The sequence below is a fragment of the Symphalangus syndactylus genome, chromosome 11, assembly GCF_028878055.3.
Source record: "Symphalangus syndactylus isolate Jambi chromosome 11, NHGRI_mSymSyn1-v2.1_pri, whole genome shotgun sequence".
In the NCBI taxonomy this organism is placed as follows: domain Eukaryota; kingdom Metazoa; phylum Chordata; class Mammalia; order Primates; family Hylobatidae; genus Symphalangus; species Symphalangus syndactylus.
Genome location: NC_072433.2, coordinates 50,261,364 through 50,285,709, shown reverse-complemented (window position 1 = coordinate 50,285,709; position 24,346 = coordinate 50,261,364). Strand labels below are relative to the sequence as shown.

Sequence of the window (24,346 nt, the reverse complement as noted above, 5' to 3'; positions counted from 1 at the left end):
AACGCAGTAGTGCTGGTCCCTAGAGTCGCTGGAAGTAGGACCTCAGTAGCTTTCCTTCCTGTGGCCTTGCAGCAAGGGCATCCCCACTGCAACCACGGGTTCAGTTATCAACGAAGGTTTGCTGAGCTTCCACTCAATGCAAAGCCAATATAGGAGATTGAAGAAGAATACTGGCTGGAAAGCCCCCTCTGGTTGTGATAATGGAGAATAGCAATGGGGCTTAAGCATGAGTTTCAACACTTTATAAGTTGAACAAAAAATATGTCTACCTAATCAGCTATAAACCTAAGAAAAACATCATTTTTATCCTGATAATATTGGTTTTCTTTTCCGATCGAAAGTTTTGCTCAACAGTTATATATATCGTTTGTTAATTAAAATGGAAAGTAGATCAAAGTTAAGTGTGCCTTGTTTAGAATACACTATATTTCAAAACATAGACCTCTGAGGAGAAAAAAAAAAGAGGTGATGTGTGATGACAAGCTTGGGAACCCATTAGAACCTAAGGGGTTGATCAAGTGGGTGTCTGTGGAGAGTCCCATCCAGCAGAGGGCAGCAGAGAGCAGTCCTACGCTGAGCTGTGGATTCTTGATCCTGAAAACCGGTAAAGAAAGGTGAGTGGGCCGGGCGCGGTGGCTCACGCTTGTAATCCCAGCACTTTGGGAGGCCGAGGCGGGCGGATCACGAGGTCAGGAGATCGAGACCACAGTGAAACCCCGTCTCTACTAAAAATACAAAAAGAAAAATTAGCCGGGCTTAGTGGCCGGCGCCTGTAGTCCCAGCTACTCAGAGAGGCTGAGGCAGGAGAATGGCATGAACCCGGGAGGCGGAGCTTGCAGTGAGCCGAGATCACACCACTGCACTCCAGCCTGGGTGATAGAGCAAGACTCCGTCTCAAAAAAAAAAAAAAAAAGAAAGGTGAGTGATGAAACCTTTGACCTGCCTGCCTTTCCTGTCCAAACCAAATTTTAAGGCAGTCAAAAGCTTCTCTCCTTGAAAGCAGCCCAGCTAATAAATGAGGAGTGTCGCCGTTTTGCAAACACATAGAGAAACAGGGATCTAGCCAAGGAATGTCAACAGCGATTAAAACAAGCCAGAAAGACAACCTGCTACCCTGTGCTTCCTAATAGAAGGACATAATGCCACGTATGAGCGTCTAGTCATGGTAAGCAGCATCATCCTCACCTTTTCAGGGTGGAACTGAGGCTGGATTGTGCCCTTTCTGCCAAAACAGTGTAATGGCCCTTCACGTAGCCATCACTCAGCCTCAACATGTGGTTAGTCTTGTTTCATCCCTTGATAAGACCCTCTCCTAGATTACCTCAAATAAAAATTATTTCAAAGATGCCCATTTGAAAATACTCCAGAAGGGTAACTCAGGGGGGAAACAACTCATTTTGTAAAATAGAACCCCAATACTATTATCACCCCTGGAAAAAAATCAACACTCGGCCGGGCGCGGTGGCTCAAGCCTGTAATCCCAGCACTTTGGGAGGCCGAGGCGGGCGGATCACAAGGTCAGGAGATCGAGACCATCCTGGCTAACACGGTGAAACCCTGTCTCTACTAAAAATACAAAAAATTAGCCGGGCATGTTGGCGGGCGCCTGTAGTCCCAGCTCCTAGGGAGGCTGAGGCAGGAGAATGGCCTGAACCCGGGAGGCGGAGCTTGCAGTGAGCCGAGATCGCGCCACTGCACTCCAGCCTGGGTGACACAGCAAGACTCCGTCTCAAAAAAAAAAAAAAATAAAAATAAATAAATAAATAAATAAATAAATAAAATCAACACTCGTTCCTTAATACAATTTAACAGCCAATCTGTATTCAAATGACCCTGAGCATTTCATAAGTGCCTTTTTAAGCGTTGCTTTATTAGAATCTGGATCCTGGAAGGTCCCTATGCTGCCTCAGGTTGTTTACGTCCAAGGCCTCTTGCATAGATGGTGATGTGTACTTCTATTCCATCTATAAAATATTGTGCGGAAAATTGAGTGCATACCTGGGCAAGGCCCTAGATCTCATCACTGCAATTACAGGAAAAGAAGAAACTACTGAACCACCCCCAAGGATGCCACACTCCAAATGCAACATACAGAACACGCTATAAGACAATGTGACATTTATTTTATTCTTATATTGTTTTAGACTCTTTTCATTATTCTCATATTTTGTATTTTATAAAATACTTTTAATACATAATCTCCTTTGATCCTCACCATAAACTCTTGAATTAGGCATGGTAAGTGTCAACATCCTCACCTCGTAGGCACTGTTAATAAGGTTCAGAGGGACTAGTCGTTTTCCTAACATTGGCCATGATATTAGGCAAGACCAGGCCTAGACCCCACATCTCAAGTGCAATTCAGAAGCAGCACAGCATGGCATGCACGAATACACAAAGCCTGGAATCCCAGCTCTACTGCTTAGCAGGTGACCTTGGGAAGGTGACTTATCTGACTTGTACCTTGATTTCCGCTCCTGCCATATGGCCATTCTGTGCAGCAACACTTAAAAACACAGACCCAACTGCTGACTCTGTGCTAAAATTATTTTTTGTCTCCCTATAAAATTTAATTTGATGCCTGTGGGTAAAAGAAGGTGGGGTCCTAAGTCTTCCCAACATGACAAAGTCAAAGGCAAACACATGGTGAGTTGTAGAGCTGCCTTTATGGCTGAATCCGAGAGAAAAAATGGTCAATCTCTGAGGACTGGGAAGGGATGAAATGCTTTCCAGTTATGAGAAATTACACCCACAAAAATAAAAGCATCGTGGAGAAAAGATACCATTCCCATGAAAAACTACATTTCTTCTTATGTCTGTGACCACCATGAACTCCCCCTCTTCCCCAAACAAATTTGCTGCCTTTCCCTTAAACCTTGAGCACCCCTTTGTTTATTTACGTGGACTCCATTCTGTTAATAGTGTCTGCAGTACATAGTGTACTACAGATCTTTAGTATTTAATTAACACATACAGACACATCGCTTTCTCACTCATTCTCCATTTCCTCTTCTTAAAATATTGGTTAGGTCTCTAAGACAGTTTTCAGTTCCAAAGTGTTAAGATTGTTTCGTCAGAATTGGCAACCTTGGCCGGGCAGGATGGCTCATGCCTATAATCCCAGCACTTCAGGAGGCAGAGGCAGGATGATCACTTGAAGTCAGGAGTTCAAGACCAGCCTGGCCAACATGGTGAAAACCCGATCTCTACTAAAATTACAAAAATTAGCTGGGCGCGGTGGCAGGCACCTGTAATCCCAGCTACTCAAGAGGCTGAGGCAGGAAAATCGCTTGAACCCAGGAGGTGGAGGTTGCAGTGAGTCAAGATGGCGCCGCTGAACTCCAACTTGGGCAACAGTGTGAGACTCCATCTCAAAAAAATGAAAAAAAAAAAAAAAAAGAATAGGCAACCTCAACAGATTTATTTAAACTTATAACAATACCATGTTTTTATTACCAAAAATGAATGATGTTTATGCCTTAGCGCTTATATAAGGATTTCCTGTGTTCTTTTATATGCTGCATTGAGAGTATTCTTGGGATGGCTGAAATGGCTACAGGTCAAATTGACTTCTGAAATCACAATTCATTTTGTGATTCTGTGCATGAAAAAGAAACAAAATACTGAAGAATATTTTTGCACAATTCTCAAAGCCGCTTCTTTTACCACGATCCAAAAGCAGTTTTCTCTCCTGTCATGTAATTTTTCCTGACTTCTTTTTCCAAAGAAGACTCTAATATTTGTGTCTTTTCCATATATCAGTTATTTTCCCTAGAGGGGAATCTGTGCCTCTGTAAATGGTGTTCTAGTTGGTCTTACAGATTTGTTAGCATGTTACAATCTCAGACTTAAGAATAAGAAAACCTGCATAGGAATCTTTGCTTCACTCTTCTGTGTCTCCTCCAGGGAAACTTTCACTGGGTCATCTAGTAATGCAAAAGAAGAGTCTAAATTTGATTCTGAAAGAAAACTTCTGATTCCAAACTGTGCTACCATAGGGTTTTCCTTCTCACATTCATTATTTTCCAGGATTTACCAAGATGCTTTAGGAAGCAAGAGGGAGGATGTGCCAATGTGGAAAATCTTACTCCTTGCATGTGTGTGCAATTTCCAATAAGATCTTTCAGGAATATGTATTTGCAGAACTTCTTATTTGATAATAAAATCTTGATCATTTTACTTTAGCCCACCTACTTATTCCAAACGATTCAAGATACCACATACTAAGCAGCTTTAAAAAAAGAATACGATTTATTGGTTGAGTGGACCAAAAAAAATCTTGAAACAATTATTAGAATATTCTATAATGGGTTCTGCCATCCTCCCCCTCAGGATGGATGTGGCTTTTAGCAGGAGAATTATTCAAAGATTTTTTTTTTGGACACAGAAATCTGGCAGAAGAAGACAGGAGCTGAGAGCATTGTTGTGTTAGGTCAGATGTAACATTAATTGCCTTTATTACGACTCCACCAGCTTTTGCGTATCAAAGAGCAGAACTAGGTTTTCCCGGCTGCTCTTTTTTAAGATTGTTCTTTTCAGAAGCATGGGAGAGGGGGCTTACTTTATCTCAAGACATAGACAAAGGAAGTGAGATCTAACTATTTTTGGCTCAGTTTCTTCATTTAAATTATTTCAAATAATTCTAATGACTTAGAAGTTTCCGTTACCTGGGTGGTAATTACTCAAATGCTGTTATATTTTAAATCATGATTTTGATTAATAATTCATTACTATTAATATCTGAATAGTGCAATAGGCTTGTTTTTGTTTTCTTTCCTTTTATAGAGAAGATAAAAATATATAGAAATAAGTTACCAATATACTCCAAAATTGCCATCACTTTTATAAAAGATCCACATTCCAAGTTTAATTACAAATACAACTGTAAGAAATTGCCATTGAACTAGAGTATAAAAAATACCCAGAGTACATAGATGAGTGAATAAATCTTCCTTTATGGTTGAGGTAGCAGCAGCTGTCTACCTCCTTTCTTGACCATCTATGTTCTTCCAACATCCAGTTATCAGAATTTGATGCAGTAAGTGATTAAAGAAACTTACCATGGGCCAGTTGTCACCTATCTCCGCAGTGTCCCCCCGGTGCTCCTGGAATTGGAAGACTTCCTAATTCCTTAAAGCAAAAGGATGTGAATGATGCTCCTGCTCTCCCTGACCAGCACCTCATGCTTTGCAGTGGAGAATCTGTCCTGAGACTCAAAAGATAGTGGCCTCCACATTGTGCTGCCAGGGCAGCTGCTGTGAGCACCTGTCCGCAGCTGCAAACCTTCTGTCCTTTGTTGGTGCTTCCCCGGATGCCCAGGTCTCTATTGTCATTGCTGCCTCTTTCTCCATTTGCTTCCAGCTTTCTCCAGGTAGAGAATAAGTATTTTTATTTACACAAATGACCTAAGTTGTTTTCTCTGTCTGGATTAAAATATACATACAAATGAGACATATGAGGTAAACACTGTCTTTTCCAGACATTGCTGATGTTATATTGGATGTTATGTGAATACAAAATTCTTCAACCAAAGCCTTCATCACTTTAGTTAAGTCCAGAGCAGCCTGTCTGGGTTACATGCATGCCTGAGCTAATGCAGCCAAATAAGAAACACACACTTGGTTAAAATGTTTACAAGATGAAGGAGAAGGGAAGACAAGCCCTCTGCTTGGATATTACTAGAGGAGAAAACCCAGACTCAAACACAGATTTTTTTCTTTTTTAAAAGAATTGAAGGACCCAGTGACATCAACATGAGGTGTCTGGGGGTAAAGAGAACAGAAAGGGGAGAGAAAAATCAAGACAACTCAAATAAGTTAAAATAGAAAGGAGGGGTGTCCAAAGCGAGGAAGGAGAAGTGGAGGGGACCAAGAAACAGGGAGAGAGACTCAGAGAGGGGAAGAAAAAGAAAAGAACATTTTGACAGCCTTGGAACTCTCTGTATAACTTGAGGAAGGGACAGTTTGCAAAACCAGGTCCTACCTTTTATGCTGTGTGTCTTATGCTTGATTTTTTAACACTAAAATAAAAACGCTCAGCAGACAGGATAGAATCAACATGGCAGTTTATGTCCCTGTTCTCAAGAACATCAGGGGGCTTTTGAGAAGCATTCGAGGACATTGGCAACTTTATGATAATTCATGTTTGTTCTGCCCCTCCATGCCTTTCATCTTTCTGTTTCTCTCTGTTCTTGCTTATTACCAATCCCACCCAAGGCATTCAGGTGTATTATTTACTTTCTGAAATATGTGGCTCAAGTGTTTGTTCCACCAGCAGTGGGATAGGAGCACGTCCACATTGTCCTATGAGAATGAGAAGTCATTCTGGAGCACAGCTCTTCCCACACTCCGGGCCCACACACCCAGCCCCACTCCATCAAAGGAGCCCTGCTGCCTGCCCACCCACCCTGGGTGCTTTCTGGCTTGGAGTCCTCTTGGCAGACATGAGGCAACGATTGCTCCCATTTGTTGCCAGCCTTCTCCTTGTGGCCCTGCTGTTTCCAGGTAAAATGGAAAGGTGACCTGGGCCTGGGTGCCAGAATCTCTCTGCAATGGTCATCTGGGGTATGGGAGTCCAGGCTGGACAGGGAGAGATGAAGTCCTTGGAGCACGTATTCTTCGTGAAGCTTTGGGTACGAGTCTCTGAACTGGGTTCATAAATGGCACTCTGAATTGGCTGATGGCACTTGCTTCCCAGGGGAGACGGTCCCTCCCCAACTCCATTTTCTTATCCTTTTAACATTCCCCTTTCCCTTACAGAGAAGAACATTACATTTTAGGGAATCTTAACAACTGCATTAGTGGCACTTGAAATAAATTCTCTGGCTGCGCTGGCTTTGAGGAGGTGCTCAGACTCACTGTTCATGGCATACATTTCTTACACGTCATTCACCTTCTCCTCTGTCTACACACAGGTGCATACAACACATGTGCACAAATGTGCACACACATGGAATACTAGCACCCTTCCCAACTCCCCCACCCAATCACTCATGCTCACTCACCTGGTAGAGTGTAGGTACCTCATGCTGATGGGTCTGCCAGGTGGAGGCCTCAGAGCATCCTCAGCCATGTGTTTCCACTTGCACAGGATCGTCTCAAGCCAGACATGTGAACCACTCAGCCACTGAGGCTCTCAGAGAACTCGGGGAAGGAGCCCCTGGGCAAGGCACAAACAGGTCTCAGCTGCTACACCACCCAGTGAAACAGGACCTCTTACCACTCACTGCACACATCACCTTACCAAGGTGAGTCAGGGACCAACACGTGCAACAAGTGCATCCACTGGGGAGATGTAGAGGGAACAAATAGATGGGAAGGTGTCTATGTGGTCAGGGTAGGTGAGCAGTCATTGTTTGGGGAAGACATGATGTGGGTGCATTGGGCTGCCCTGCCTGTCAGGGAGGCCACAGGGTCTCACAGCTTCCTCTGGGGCTGGATCACTGAGGGCCTCGTGGAACGTGGGAGTATTGAGGGGCCAAAAGGCAAATTATCTGAGGCCATGTCTGTAATTGCTGACTTCCTCCAAGAACAGGAGCCAGAGGAGACACTGGTGGAAACATGGCCTCCTGCCAGGTTACAGCCCCATGCCCTTAGCTTTGGAGGTCGTTCCCCTTCAAGGAATTTACTGAATACCTACTAAGTTCCAGGTGTCCACTGAGGTCTGGGAAATGCTTCCCGAGGATGGGGGCAGAGAATAGACTGTATTGTCAGTCTACTCAGGCAAGGAGGTAGCAGGAAATGGCAAGGGACAGTTGAGCCCACAGCCACCCTTCTGGACTCTTCCAGAAAGGCCATGCTTCTGGTCAGACCCCAAATCCCTGGGCAGGGCCAGCTTCAAATCCAGAAGGGCCTGGAGGAGCCTATAGTTTCCAAGATGCTTCTTTAATCCCAAGCTCATTGCTGATCCTAAGACAGGGAGAACTAGGTTAGCAGCTCAGTGGGCAACAGCAAGAAAGACAGGAGGGTGTTGGCAAATTACTGTGACATCCAGCAAATAAAGTCCTGTTGAATTTGATGCCTGCAGCCTCCTACCCAACCTTCTATCCCTTTCTAATTGGCCCTCAGTTCCAAAGGACTCATTCATCTGGATCTCCTACCAAGGGAAGGGAAAAAGAAAACTCAATTATTGCACAACAAATATAAACACGTGCAATAGTAGGCCTGTGTTATTTAGTCTTACAGTATTCCTATGAGACAGGATTATTCCTTCCTTTGGTTAAAGGAGATTTAGCAGGGCAGAGCTATATATCTGGAGTTGATGTTTTAGTTTGGAACTTGAAGCTATTAACTATGGAAAGCTGTTTCATATCCATGCCATCCCCACCCTGTCCCTCATGGCTGAAATGACCACTGTTTGATTGTGGAGATGGTCTTAAGAAGCTAATGTTGGATTTTTTTTTTTTAATGCAGAACCTGCATCAGATTTAAAAGTTGTCGACTGCAAGAGAAGTGAAGGCTTCTGTCAAGAGTACTGTGATTATATGGAAACACAAGTAGACTACTGCTCTAAAAAGAAAGATGCCTGCTGTTTACATTAAAACTGATGTCGCTGATATAGAAACAAAGCTCTGCCACTTACCTGTTCTCCTGGACCACGTTGTCCAATCAGGTGCAGGATTTTTGTGGAAGTGTCTAAGCAGCAGGGAGCAGAGGTATTGGCACTTGTGCCAGATGGTTCAAATATTTTATTGTGGCAAAATAAATGACAAAAATACTACCTGTGACCTTACAGAAGATGACTTAGCTTGACATGAACAGAATTTTCAAAATCACACAATTTGTGCTAGTAAATGTGGATATAATAAACTTTTATTGGAAAGAATTCAAATAATTTGTTCTTTTATTTAAAAACTATTTTTTGAATACTTGCTTCTATTCTAGGTACTGTGCAATGGAGTCCATTCTATTCTAAGTACTGTGAAATGTAGTTAAGGTGTTAGGTGTGTGGTCAAACGCATTCTCCATCAGCCCCATTAGCTCCTATATGCAGCCAGTTCAAAGACCTGTTCTCTAGCAGCAGCTGAGACAGTGTGCAGGCAGATGCCTTCTGGGAGAGACTGGGAGCTGGGAATTACTGCCTGTTCTCTCTGTGCTAAACCCGGAAGAACACCCACTGGAAGTCCTCTTGTGCCCCTTTAAAACTACCTATTTGTTCTCTGTGGCCTTGGAAGACACAAAATGCAGAGCCCCATTTGGGATCCGATGGTGCTGTGCAGGTCCAGGCTTTTGGTGTCCTGAACAAAGAACTGGATGTGATACTCAAATAGCAAAGCAAGCAGCAAAAGTGGGTGAAGCGCAGTATTACGCTCCTGGAGAGGGGAGAGTGGGCTGACTCCTGCCAAATGAGATCAGCATGGCTTCGGTGTACCTTGGGTCTTTTTATGTGTGTTTTTTCCTTCTCTTCGCAAGGCTGCCTGATCTTTAGCCGGTGCCTGCCTTTTGATTGATAGATGTGTTGCTTAGTTACTTTAGCCTCTGTGGGCTTGTGCGTTGTCTCCATCCCATAATTTTAAGTACATGCATAATAGGTAGTCCATATGCATGAGCTTTAATGAGCTGATTGTCATATGGCGTCCTGTTAAGGATAGATTTTCTCTTTAATGTGCATGCCCATCGCTGAAGAGCTGCCCCTTCCTGGTTTGGTCTGGATCTTGCTGGCCATGGGGTCCTTGCTCTCTTCTTTATCTCACTTTTTGTTTTGGCTGCTTCACTTCTGCCTCTTATCTTGCTTCTTGCTCACCCACCCCTTCACCTTGCTTCTGTTTCTGCTTTTATTCATTCTACCCATTATCCAACTTCCAGTTTCCTCTGTAATTCTCCTGCTCACATTCACTTCTAGAGATAAGTGATTTAGGAGCCAGTCCCCCAGGTGGCAGCTATAAAACTATGCTTGATGTATTCTCCTTCTAGGGAGAAGCTGGAGACCTGGATTTTTTGCTGGAGCTAGTTAAGAGGAGCAGACGCAGTGCCTACCTATACCTCTGTTCAGGCTCCCACAGGTCTACTGTTCACCCTGCCCCTTTGGCTCCCAGATGCAGACCCAGAAGTCAACCCTCAAGCAGCAGATGGGAAAATGGGTAGATAAACCCCTTGCAGGTAGAAATCGGGAGGTGGGCATTTGCCTGCCTGCTGTGGCCTGAGCCTAGGGAGAGAGCTGCCAAAAGTGCTTGCAAATCTGTGTCCAACCATCTCTTTGGTGTCTATGGTTTAGGGAGACCTGCAGATGCCCAGCTCTATCAACCCCGAGCTGGGTGATTTAGGAGCCAAACCCCTGGGTGGGAAGCATAAAGGTCAGGGTACTATATGTGTGGTCCAAACCCTTCACTCCTCAGGGAGAAGCTAGGAGTTGGGACTTCCTTACCAATTAATTGTGAGGTGCTATGCCTGGGATAGGGATTGTGCTGGGAGTGTGTTTCAGCTCTTCCCACCTGTTTTCATATGAATATTTTCTCAGTTGCTTGATGTGTAGTAGTCTTTCAACTAGTCTTTGGCTTTCTCTCAGAAAGAACCGATCTGTGTGTTGTTATTTCTTTGGTATATCCGTGGAAGGAAGGAAAGGCTGCAGCCTCTTATTCCACCATCTTGCAGATATCAGTCTGGCACACCCTTGATTATTGTGTAGTTGAGCATTTTTTCATTTGTTTATTGATCGTTTTTTCTCTTCTGTAAAATTTAGTAGTTTTAGTGGGTTACTACTTTACTCTTTTTTTTTTTTGAGACAGAGTTTCACTCTTTTTGCCCAGGCTGGAGTGCAATGGTGCGATTTCGGCTTACCGCAATCTCCGCCTCCTGGGTTCAAGCGATTCTCCCAGGTTCAAGCAATTCTCCTGCCTCAGCCTTCCTAAGTAGCTGGGATTACAGGTGTGCACCACCACACCTGGCTAATTTTGTATTTTTAGTAGAGACGGGGTTTCTCCATGTTGATCAGGCTGGTCTTGAACTCCCGACCTCAGGTGATCCATCCGCCTCAGCCTCCCAAAGTGCTGGGATTACAGGCGTGAGGCACCGTGCCCAGCCAGGTTACTACTTTATTCTTATCCATGTACATGTGCTCCTTTTATATCTAACCTTACATATTCTTTCCTCCATCAATTATCTTCCCTTTGTCTGGAATGCCTCCTGCTTAAACCCCAGTTATCCTTGAGATATCCTCTCATTATAGTTCAACCATAATTTTCATGCTTTTCCCTTTTGTTCTCTACTTTGCAGATATTTATTTTTATATAAGTTTCTCTTTCTGTAGAGCCCTTCTATTTTTTTTGCTATTTTTGGATTTTGAAGTTCAGTTATTAGATTTTTAATTATTTTTAAATAGTCATAAGTGCAAACAGTCTCTTTCTCAACGTGTGACTTCCTCATGGGATCTAATTCTCATTTTGCTGACCATAGTTTCTCAAATCTCATTAGGAATAAATACATATTGATTTTTTAAAAACTGCATTTTTCCATTGAAATCGCACATATTCCAGTTCAGTTAAGTCTCCTCCAGTTTTTAAAAGTGCCGACTTCACTTCTGCTAGTTTTACACTGACAGCTAACATCTACTTGCTCATGCAGACCAGCTGTGGTGGGTTGCTTTGGTAGGGTAAGCAAGCGAGTGAGAGGTGGCAAAGAATGAATGTGGGTAGAATCTGCTGTTTGTCTTAAAATTTTCTGTAGGGTATCTCTACTTAAAAGAAGTTTCATAGATGTCTTTAATAAATAAATAGGGAAGAAATAGTGATATTTGCCTAATCTGTCCATAAAATCTTCATCAGTGGTAATTATTTTCGGCTCAAGTTAATTAATAAACTGCACATCACAAAACTTTGAGCTCATTATTCTCTTTGCAGCTTTCTTTAATTCCCATAAATTAAAACTTCCTGCAAATATTGTTATGTATTAGATTGCTACAAAAGTAATTGTGGTTTTTGCCATTGACAATCATGGTCAAAACCGCAATTACTTTTGCACCAACCTAAATATAAGTATCTGGGAAAGAATCAGGATCCCGGGGCTCAGCATAGGAAAGAAACTAGGTACACAGAGCCCTTTACAGAATGCCACCTTTCCAGGCTTTTTTCCTGAACAAAGATGTTCCTTAATCAACTTATATATGGGCACACTCACATGGGGCTGATACCCACGGATAACGAAGGTGTATGAAACTAGTCCTCACATACAAAACCAGAAGCACTGGTAACTTAAATAACCTCTTTGTAAAGCAATCTTAATATGTATGTAAGACATAAAATACTTGTTCTCATTGTTTCAGTTATTCTGCTCAGAAATTATCCTAGGAAATAAAAAAACACTTTGAGAAACCAAAAAAAACTCTAAAAAGTTCAAAATGGAGCACTATATTAGCAAACTATAATACATCTACTCAGAGATATTTCATATTCCTTAGGTATAATAAATATAACACAGTGAAAAACCATTAAAATGCATAACATTTTCAAAATAATTATCTGTCCTAAAAATTATGATACCAATGTTCACATATTTGATATAAAATTAACTGTGAAAAGTATGCTTAAAAACAATAAGGTTTCTAATATTAAAATTGTTGGCGATTCTTAGATATTTGTACCTTTAAAAATACCATCAAGTTATTGCATTAGTCTTAAATGTTAATATACATTTGTAAGAACAAAATTAATGTGCCTAAAAATAAATATATATGTATATACAAAAATATCACTTAATTATAATCACAGACATTCTGTTGTAGACTTAAGTTGCACCCAGAAACTCACAGAGTTAACATAAGAAAGCGCTTCCTAGGCAGTAAGATGATAAGACTCCTTGTTTGTATAGTGGTGAGTAAAAAATAAATAAAAATTTTATAAAAAGATGGTATGACATTAAAGCATGTTACCCAGGGAGATTTTGAAGCCTACCTTGGATTCATAAAAAACAAGTAGAAACTGATTTTTTTCCCTCTCATTCTTTGGTATTATAATATTTGCAGTGCTGGGTTGGGGACAAGGGGAGGGAGAGCATTAGCACAAATACCTAATGCATGCGGGGCTTAGAACATAGATGATGGGTTGATGGGTGCAGCAAACCACCATGGCACATGCATATCTACGTAACAAACCTGCACGTTCTGCACATGTATCCCAGAACTTAAAGTAAAATAAAATAAAAATAAATAAAAATTACAGACATTAAAAAAAAAATGTGCCATCCTGCTTGGAGACAACTGAGTAAATATAATGGGTTCTCAAGGTCAATCTTGAGCCAGCAATTCCATTAGTTATGCATTCTTTGTTCTCACAGCAGCTGTTTAGTACAGGCCCCTGAGGCCTGATGAGGTTTTATGGCCACCAGTCGTACTGCGGTGGGAAGAGGTCCTTAGACAGGAGCTTGCTGGAGGCTGTCTCAGAATCCACTGCAGCACACCTGACTGCCTTGTGTTCCACTCTGCACGCCCACCTTCCGCGCAGTGTCCTTCCCTCCCCTGCACCCCAGCAGCTTTCCCCGGGATTAAATCCTTCTGACTCATCCATTGCTCAGAGAGTCCCTGTCATCAGGAAGCCCGTCTTCTCTTCAATGCCTGAGGTCTGCAGGGCAAGGGACAGGTGGGCAGGCTCAGTCAATTCTACCCCATTGCACCTCGTGTGACATAAGTAATGGGCGCTTCTAATCTTTTCTTCCTGTCCCTACATGTGGTGGTCACCACAACCCTGCAGGCTTGACCTGCTCTCACCTGGCTTATTCTTACCTCTTTGGGTCATGGGAAACGACCTTCTGCACCCAGGGAATCTCCCTTAGTTGATAAGACCAAAATGGAAATAAATAATAAGACCAAAATGGAAAGTTAGTATGCCATCATAAAGAGAGATTAAATTCATGAACACAAACCCTGCCTCTTTCTTGAAAGACCAAGATAAATAAATAAATAAAATCTGTGGAGCAAGAGGAGTAACATTAGCATTGTCCATGAGGATAAAAAAGTGGGGAGAACCCCCAGCTGACTTTTTCATCATCCCAAAAGGAGACACCAGTAAGTAGCCACTGGATTTGCCAGCTGTGCACATTTCATATATATGGAATCATACAATATGTGGTGTTTTGTGCCTGGCTTATTTTACTTAATCTGAGATTTTCAAGGTTCCTCCATGTTGGAGAATGTGGCAGTACTTCTTTTCCTTTCGTGACCAAATAATATCGCATTGTATGGATGCGCCACACTTTGCTTATACATTCATCAACTGATGCACATTTGCATTGCTTCCACCGTGGACTGTTGTGACTAATTCTGCTATGAACACTACACTCATGTACAGGTTGCTGTTTGAACACCTATTTTCACCGCTTGTATGTATACACCTAGGAGTTGAATTGCTAGGCCATATTGGTAACTCATATTGTTTAACTTTCTGAGGAACTGCCAGACTTTTCCACAGCAGCTGCACCACTGTACATTGCCACCAGCAACATATGAAGGTTACAATTTCTCCACATCCTCACCAACACTTGCTGTTTTCAGAAATTTTGTTTTGTTTTGTTCCATTTTGAGATGGAGTCTTGCTCTGGTGCCCAGGCTGGAGTGCAGTGGCATGATCTCGGTTCACTGCAACTTCTGCCTCCTGGGTTCAAGCGATTCTCCTGCCTCAGCCCCTGAGTAGCTGGAATTACAAGCTCCCACCAGCATGCCTGGCTAATTGCCTGGCTAATTTTTCTATTTTTAGTAGAGATGGGGTTTCACCATATTGGCCAGGCTGTTCTCAAACTCCTGACCTTGTGATCCACCCACCTTGGCCTCCCAAAGTGCTGGGATTACAGGTGTGAGCCACTGCTTCTGAAGTTTTATTTTTTTATGACCATCGTAGTAGATGTGAAGTGATATCTCATTGTGGTTTTGATTTGCGTTTTTCTAACGATTAATGACAGTGGGCATCTTTCGTGTGCTTGCTGGCCATTTGAATTTCTTCTTTGGAAAAATCTATTTAAGTCTTTTGTCCATTTTTAAATGTGTTGTTTCTCTTTTTGTTGTTGAATTGTATCAATATTTTTTAAAACACAGAAACATTTTTTCTACTATCAAATGTTTGCAAACCCAAAGGTATCTTTCCTCTCTTCTCCTTACACTCTTCTTTTCCATTCATGAGTATGATGCACATCAGAATAATTATCTTGTGTGTTGGGACAAATTGAACTCTATTTCATTTCAAATCTGCAATTAGATGAACCTATGAACCTGTGACCAGATATTAACAGAATTAGCCAATAAGCTTGATTTCTTAGTTTGATTTCTTTGAAATGATATGCCTTATTCTTCAGAATTATCCACGAAATAGTTCCTTGGGGATTGTTTTCTGGGTCTGTGGTTTGGAAATGGATTCAAGTCTGGAGGAGAAGGTACATGATAAAATTTGATACTATTAATTTATTTATCCCCCAAATGAATTTATTTTCCAACATAGTTTATTGTTTCCAAACTATACAGAAATTTTCTTAACTATAATTTCACAATGATTTGATTAGTGACTGTACTGCTAGAAAAAATATGCCATCCACCTTTACCTTGGATCCTTTCCAAATAAGGTGTAGTGTAAATAGAAAGAATGAATGTAAAGCATAAAATATGCATTTTATTGTTTTATCTATAAGTCATCTTAGTGACTTTTAAAAAATGACTCAAATGTTTGAATATCCAAACTCAGTGTTTTTATCAAACAATTATTCATGTATCATACAGCCACTTTGTCCATGCACAGGATACATTCAGAATTATCATTATTCCTTGGGACCCTTGAAGTTAGGGTATCAACTTGGTGTGGAAGGCAATTTCCCTAAGGGGCAAATGAAACTGCTTTCCTTTCTTTTTTTTTTTAATGAGAGATTTCAGAGATGTCTTCAGAACAAATGATCCACAGAGAAAAAATTTCACATTTTAATCAATTTTTTAAAGTACTGAGTTGGACCCTCACAAATATTCAAAACTACATTACAGTTACTTAGTACATGGCTAACATTTAAGGTAATTTTTTTTTTTTTTTTTTTTTGGCAGAGGATCAAAAGCAGCTTGGAGTGCCCAATTTCCAAGTCCTAACTTCAAAGGTGCTTTTGCAAGGTACAGAAAGGTCTGTGAGTCAGAGAGTCCCTGCCAGGGCACATTGTCCTGCTTAATCTCTCCAAACGTGGAAAGTTCAAAATGAACACCCAGCCCCTGCCTCTTTGAGATGCTCGCACTGTTCACCCATGCAGAAAGTCCAAGGCCACTGATTGATGTCTCTTTTTCAAAATCCATGTCTAGGTAAGACTCATGGTGACATATGGTTGTTGTAGACGGGTTAAATAAGGCAGAAGACAGCTTGCAGAAAATGTGATGAAGCTGCTCTGAAGAATAACAAAGCTCTGCAAGATATAACAAGTAATATAGGCAAGTCCAGAATAATATCCAGAGTCTGTAATTACTTACATAAAAATGGGGTATGGATTCATCTCTGCTTCCATACACATGGGGCACCTCTGGAAGGATTAATAAGAAGCTAACAGCAATTGTTATGAAGCCTAGGGGGATAGGAGAGAAGACATCCTTCTCACTTGCCCCTTTTGCTTAAGAGAATTTTAAGGGAAATAAATCTAAGTGATCCCGGGACTAAAATCAAATAGGGGCAAAATGTGCAGCTTTATCAACTGTGTGTTTTAATACCACACATTATACAAACCCACACACAAAAATATCGTGTCCTTGCAGACTCTGTTTTCCCAACCCCCGGCATCCCAGAGCCCACAAAGCTCCCTCCGGCCCAGGATGACACAGCCCTACGGTTGCCGGGGGATCTCTGCATCCCTCACTAGACTGTCAGCTCCAACAGTGGATAACTTCATCAAATGAGAGAAGAGCCTGTCATCTTCCCCCAAAGTGGACAACATCCTGGCTCTTCATAAATAGATGCATTTTGCCAAATTTTTGGAATAATGTGGTATGTTGTCTCTGTTTTTTTTTTTTTTCAGCATAGCATTTGTGAGATTCATCCACGTTGTTGTACACATCTTCTTGTTTTTCTCTTCTTGTTGTGGTGTGGAAATACATTATGTGTTTTATTGTTGTCATAATCACTATTTGGTTGCATTCTCTTGGCTGCAAGGAACTGTGCTGCAGTGAACATTTGTGCACGTGTCTCCTAATGCACATGGGCCTATGTTTCTGTTGGTAGATGGGAGTCATGTTGCTGGGAAATAAGCTATTTATCTGCTCAACTGTGGTGGACACCACAGCTTTCTGAAGGCAGAAAATATATCTTTACACAACCATGTCTCTAGCACCTAGCACAGCGCTTGGCACTAAGTAGCCACATCTCAACGTTGGTTCACTTTCCTCTTCAGTATTTGTGTATGGAATTATTGGTTGATCCCTGCTTCTCTGCATATCAGGAAGCCAGTCTATTTTTAGGCAGAAAGGGAAGAGTAGTCAGTAACCTTCTGCCCACAGCCTTACTCAGTAGAGAAGATAAATATGCTCATGCTGATCAGTATTCCCAAAAACCTATAAATGTCCTATTTTGTGCCTTCTCCGCTCCATTTCATTCCGTCATTCATCATATTTGCTCTCCTTCATGGGAGAGCAGGGAGGCTCAATCTACCTTAAAACATGAAAGTCTTTTTTTCTGTTTGCTGTTCTCTTTTGTTTGGTCCAAACAAACTCAGGTAAATGTCTCCTGGTTAGCCCTGGGGAAGGTCGTGCAGGAATTCCATTTATGTGTGTGTCTGTATGGACAGCGTGTAAGTGTGTCTGTATGTTGTTAGTGGGTGCAGGTGGGCCACGTGGGGCTCAGCCTTGGACAATTTTGATCTCCCCTGTGGAGTTTTTTAAAAGCTAAATAAGTGTTATAAAGGTCTTGACACAAGACAAAGGGGTATGCTTGCTCTGATACAAGTGGCAAGCACTCACTGCAGTCTGAGAAAAGTTTTCAGAAGAAAGTTATAGTCATATGAATGTCAGAGCTGGAAGGGAATCAGAGATTGTCTATAGCAGCCCCATACTCTACAAAAAGAAATCCAAAGTCCAGAGAAAGTGTTAATTTAACACTGTGCAATGAATCTTTATGGTCATAGTAGGTCTTCAGACTTATAATATTCCCCCTGCTTGCACATATAACACATTTTACAGATGGGCAAGCTGAAGTGTAACCAGTTAAATGAGTTGTCTAAGGAGACATGATGAGATATTGGAAGAAGTAAGACCAGAATCCGGGTCTCCACGCTTCCAGGCTGGGGGCTCTTCTGTCTTGACTAAAGGTGGACCCCCCACCTTCTTCACTTTGCTGTCTCCTCCAAGCTGTGACAGGGCTGAGATGATACAGAATCAGAGATTAGACCCCATTTGGAGGTTGGATGCTGTGCAAGAGTGCTTTCATAATCATGCAAGACCCACACTGTGTTGTTGCTGTTGTTGCTGCTGTTGTTGTTGTTGTTTAAAGTCATTGTATGTGGCGTTTGCAGATCTGACATAAGTAATATCTTTCTTTCAACCATCTCTTGCCCAATGTCCTGTTGTTATAAAAAATTTAGGTGGTCATTCGTGACTTACAAGCCCACAGGTCCTGGTGAGGAGAGAGGTTTTATTTTCTCCTTTTCATTGTAGGACATAAAACTAAAAATTGGGCCATAAGCTGAGAATGGGCTAATACTTCTAATTTCCTTAGAGACCAAGACCTGTCCCATTCTGGACCACTTCTGTTTTCCAAAACTCCCTTTGCTTCCTTCTAGTGCACATCTCTCACCAGGAGGCTCGAGGACCCTGATTTAAGATCTGCATGGGCTTTTTAGGGCCTAGATGGGCCAGGTGAGCATCCATAAAACACACCCTATCATCCTCCTGGCAATATTTCAGATATAAATTATCGTTCCTGTTTTAAAGCTAAGAAGTCAAAGTTTGGTGAAACTGGGACTTGTCCAAAAGTACTTAGCATTATCAGAACAAACAACCCTTGGCTGTGGGCTAGGGTCATCTTCTATTCTCTGCACTATATGAGTTAAATGTCAGCTCTCTTCTGTTGTATCCATAGGGGATGTTCCACCGGGAATTAGAAATACCATCTGCCATATGCAGCAAGGGACCTGCAGACATTTTTTCTGCCATTCTGGTGAGAAAAAGCGTGACATTTGCTCTGATCCCTGGAATAGGTGTTGCGTATCAAATACAGATGAAGAAGGAAAAGAGAAACCAGAGAAGGATGGCAGATCTGGGATCTAAAATATAAGCTCCTGGAAGGCAGGGATCTTGAAGTATCCCAAGGGCTTTAAAGGAATGTGTGGCTTGTAGTAGGTGTTCAATAAATATTTGTTGAATGAATTTAGCACCAAAGGTGAAGAGCTGATAAAAGCCTTTTTTTAACTTCCTTACTTCTCCATGTACTGCCTTTTCAAAGGGATCTCAGAAGTTTGTGATATTCCACTTTCCTTTCCTAGTCAAGGGAATGTCTCCTAAGTATCTGGAGATGGGAATAGACTAGAAACCAAGCTCCAAACTGATTTTCAGAGGGACATAAATGCAGCCAATCTGCTGCTCTGCTTTCCACCTGACGACTTCTTTCTTACCACACCCAGCACTAGCCTCCTCTTGCTTATTCACCTAGATGGTAATGCACCTTATCCCTTTTCCCTTTACGCCTCGTCAAGCAATAACACCAACAGGTCACATTTCAGTAGGACAGTATTGTTTTCAAGCATTTACTCTTACGCTATTTCAATTGATTAATACAACAAGCTGACAATGTGTATAATAAGGCGCAAGCGGGTCTATTTTAGGAATGAAAGAAAAATGAAAATCATCAGGTGAAGCACATTTCCCCCAGGCTAGCAATTCATAAATGGCATTCTTGATATGCTTATCAGCCCACACTCATTCTTCTATGATCCTTCTAAAAAACATATTTCTGTGCAACTGGAGCAAGGCAGGGCCCCTGTTCATGGAGATTCCTGAATGCTTAGCTGCCTTTTGCCTTTCCCTGGATTCTGCTTGAATTTGTTGAATACTAATTCCAAGAGTAGTGAGTGTTAATTACAGGTAATAAATGTAAAAAATAATAAAAACAAAAGTGCTGAGAGATAGAGACCACATGCCAAGCTTTTTCCCAACTGACAGGTGGCTTGGGAAGATGCTCTGTGTCCCTGTTTCTGTCGCTGCCTGAATCCAGTGTGCTCCTGAATGAGCTGAGCTGCTTTAAAGAGCCCCCCAGAATGTACACTTTGGGGCTCCAGTCTCAATTCCCAGCTCAAGTTGCAATGAATATTTGGCATCACGCCTTTGGCCTCTCGCAGCCTCTTCTAAACTCACTCTTGTTTTTTACTTTTCTAAATACAATCAGACAGACCCCTGGAAGTGCACAGAGTAAGTCTCTCTTAGGCACAGGCACCTCTGCAGGGCTCTCTGTCATGGCTCTAGAGGGGAGGGCCATTGTTCCATCCCTGAAGGGAATGACTTCCTGAAGGGCATTGGCCCCTATTAGCCTTGGCTCCGAGTGAAACGCAGTAAATGTCCATGCCTCAGAACCGGCAGACACATTCTCAGCCAGGAGTGCCACCAACCCACAGCAGGAGATCTGTGTACCAGAAACACAAAATAACATGAAGGGCCACTGGGGGGCTGGAGCCTGGTTCCATAAGGATGGGACTTCAGGGCAGGTGCCGTTAGACAGCAGCCCCTTCTTTTGGCCTCATGTTCCTCAGAAATGAAATGAAGGAGCTGGGCTTGATCTCAGACCCCATCAGAGCACAGCAGCCTGGGGGTGTGGAAGCAGAGCCTCACCCAAGGACCAAGGGGTCTCCAGCAGGTGAGGTGGGGAGGATGGGAACCCCGTCCCTCCCTGCCAGGGTGGTGCAGGTGAGAACCCCCAGGGAGCCCTTCGCAGAGCCCAGGGCCGGCCAGGAGGGCGCTCGCATGGGCCCTAGGCTCTGTTATTTAATATTTTTAAGGCGGACCCTGGGCCTGGGCTGATCTAAATTGTGGAAAATGTTATCTCCCTCTTATGTAAAATTGCTCCAAAGAAAGTGTTTGTCCACCTGTAAAGCATGGTAAAAAAAAAAAAAACTGGTACCTGTGGCATTGCCCAGCACAAAACAGGCTGCCTGGGAGTGTTTGCTGAGCCTTTCGGGAAGCAAACATGGAAGGGAAGGGAAGGGAAGGGGAGGGGAGGGGAAAGGAGAGGAGGGGAGGGGAGGGGAGGGGAGGGGAGGGGAGGGGAGGGGAGGGGAGGCGGTGCAGGCTCCTGGAGTCCTCAGTGGCGAGCTCCGGAGTTGCTCTGATCCCTTTTTAATTTTTCTTTACTTTTTGACTGTTTTTTGTTCTTCTTTATTTTCAATGTAAAGTATCTCTGTGAGGCCTGAGAATGAATCTGACTGGATCAGCCCAGAGACAAAATGAGCCCCCAAAACTGGGGCTTACATTCTTGTTCCGCCCCTCTGGGATATTGGGCAGATCTCCATAGCATCCCTGTCCCCGTCTGTAAAGTGACAGGATTGAACTCAGTCCTAAAATGTCCTGGCGTGCTTCTAAGACAGAATCCCCAAAACGCTCTTTTTCAAAGCCTGAAAGGCCTGGGCCAGGCAGGCATCTCGGCAATACCAAAACCTAAAACGCGGGGGCGCGCTGCCCCCCAGTGCCTGCAGATAGGATTTTTTTGACCACTTGTTCTGAAGCTGGGCACTGGGCTAAGGACAGGAGCAGCTGAGGTCACAGCAGAGAGCCAGGGGCCCAGGTTACCAACGCTTCTGGCCTGAATGTCATGGCACTGATTACAGTGCCTCATTCGTCTCTGCCCTGCACAGGGTACCACTCATGCCAGGGGTGTGGAAATGAATTAAGTTCAGACTGAATCCGCCGGGATATTTATTGAGGCATTGTCGTGCATCTGCTCTTATTTGGGAACAGGGACAGGCCAGCAGCACAGACAACGCTGTGGATAAGGAGAGTAGAGCTTCCCTCTTCCCGCCTCCTGTCTTCTGGAGTTGTGACTGCAGGGTGGCCCAGGCGGATCGGCCTCAGAGGCCAGAAGGCAGCTCTCTGCAGCAGAAGAGCAGGAGCCTCACCCACGGTCTGTGGCTCTGACTAAGCCTGGGCTGCCTCTCGGCTGTGCTCCGTGGACGGGCTCCCCCGGAGATCCATGTGGGAGACCGGAGTATGATCCTCAGTGTGAGGACAAATAAAAGTAGTGATTGTGTCCACCCCATCCTGCCCTCAGTCCAGATCTGTTTTCAACTTGAGGATTCACCTGCCTTGTCCTTGCTAAGACACCTTCAGCCTGTGGTCAGGGGAAGCTGGGAAGAGGTGCTGGGAGACGCAGGACATTGCAAGTTGCTTCCCTGGCTGGCACTCAGAGGTGCGTGAACCCTCTGCCCACCCCAGGAAGGGCAGAAGGGTGCCTGGTGGTGGGCCGGAGCTCCAGCCAGTCGGCAGGGGCGGAAGGACTAGATCTGGTCCAATGGGGGCCCAGGATGTTTTTCTTGGCAAATCCTCATACTTGCCACGTGGCTCTTTCTTCTGAGATAAGTATGATCATCTCCACTGTATCTCTAAGGAATCCGCTTCCTGAGATGACACAGTAACCAGAAATGACAGAGCTCTTCCCTCCTCCTACTCAAATCGGCTCGAATTTCAACCCCACTCTGAAGCTTTCCTGGCCCTCTCCCCGCATTCCTGCCTGGCATTATCAATTGCTCTACATCTCTGCCCCTCAGACACTTTGGTGCATCCTATCATAGGGTCTTGTCACTCTGTTACCATCATTTATTTACATATTTATAGTCCTCCCACTAGACCTTGAGCTCCTCAAGGACAGGACTGGTACTCATAAATACTCATATTTACATCTTTAGTAACCAGTGAAGAACAATAAATATGAAATAGAGGAATGAATGAGTGAATTAACCTAAGCCTCAAACACTGGTCTTCTTCAGTGCACCACTACTGTGCTTTTTAATCCAAGCTCTGGGGCAGATTTCACCAGGGGATGCCGGGAAATCCCACTGTGACCACGGCCACATCCTAGTCAGAGCCTGAAGCCTGCATCCCTGTCTTATCTCTCACAATCCCCTGGTTTCACCGCCTTTTTCCTCTCCTCATTCCAGCCACTCCCCCTCCCATTGGGGTACTGGTCTCTAAAATCCGATCAGAAGGTGGGGAGAAGCCTTTATTAGCTCTCCTTTATTATAGGGCCTCACAAAAGAACTTGCAACCCCTTCATTTTCAGGGGCTTAACACTTACCCCACGGGAGGCGGCAGAGCTAACAGGGAGGTTCAACGTGTGGGGGCTGGAGAAGTGAAGAGCCCCCTGGCCCCTGAGTCTCCACACTGAGCATCGGCCTCTGACAGCATGACAAGTGCACCCTCTGTCCCTCCCTCATGGAATCATAGACAGAAAAGGGACCCAGGATGTCATTAAATAAAGCCATGCCCCAGTGAGCCTCATGGCATCCTGGAAAAAGCCCTGAACTAGGAATGAACATGCCTGCATCCTTGTCCCATGTCTGCCGTCCTTGACCTCACTGAGCTTTGGCCCTTCCTTGGTAATTTGAACACATGTTGTGTGCTCTTTGATTCTGAAAACAAAGGATGCATGAAATTCCCTGTGAATCATACAGTATTGGGACTGTACAGGTGATTCATTTCATTATCTAATATTTGAATCTTCTTGATTCAAATAAGACACAGCTGGAGGCATCATGCTACCTGACTTCAAACTATACTACAAGGCTACAGTAACCAAAACAGCATGGTACTGGTACCACAACAGAGACATAGATCAATGGATCAGAACAGAGACCTCAGAAATAATGCCACATATCTACAACTATCTGATCTTTGACAAACCTGACAAAAACAAGCAATGGGAAAAGGATTCCCTATTTAATAAATGGTGCTGGGGAAACTGGCTAGCCATATGTAGAAAGCTGAAACTGGATCCCTTTCTTACACCTTATACAAAAATTAATTCAAGATGGATTAAAGACTTACATGTTAGACCTAAAACCATAAAAACCCTAGAAGAAAACCTAGGCAATACCATTCAGGACATAGGCATGGGCAAGGACTTCATGTCTAAAACACCAAAAGCAATGGCAACAAAAGCCAGAATTGACAAATGGGATCTAATTAAACTAAAGAGCTTCTGCACAGCAAAACAAACTACCATCAGAGGGAACAGGCAACTTACAAAATGGGAGAAAATTTTCGCAACCTACTCATCTGACAAAGGGCTAATATCCAGAATCTACAATGAACTCAAACAAATTTACAAGAAAAAAACAAACAACCCCATCAAAAAGTGGGCAAAGGACATGAACAGACACTTCTCAAAAGAAGACATTTATGCAGCCAAAAAACACATGAAAAAATGCTCATCATCACT

The 24,346-nt window shown here is 43.2% G+C and overlaps 1 pseudogene; it reads left to right on the top strand.

The window, feature by feature from the left end:
* The first annotated feature begins 6,310 nt into the window (after positions 1-6,310).
* On the top strand, positions 6,311-21,905 carry LOC129493039 (sperm-associated antigen 11B-like; annotated as a pseudogene).
* The last annotated feature ends 2,441 nt before the right edge of the window (positions 21,906-24,346 follow it).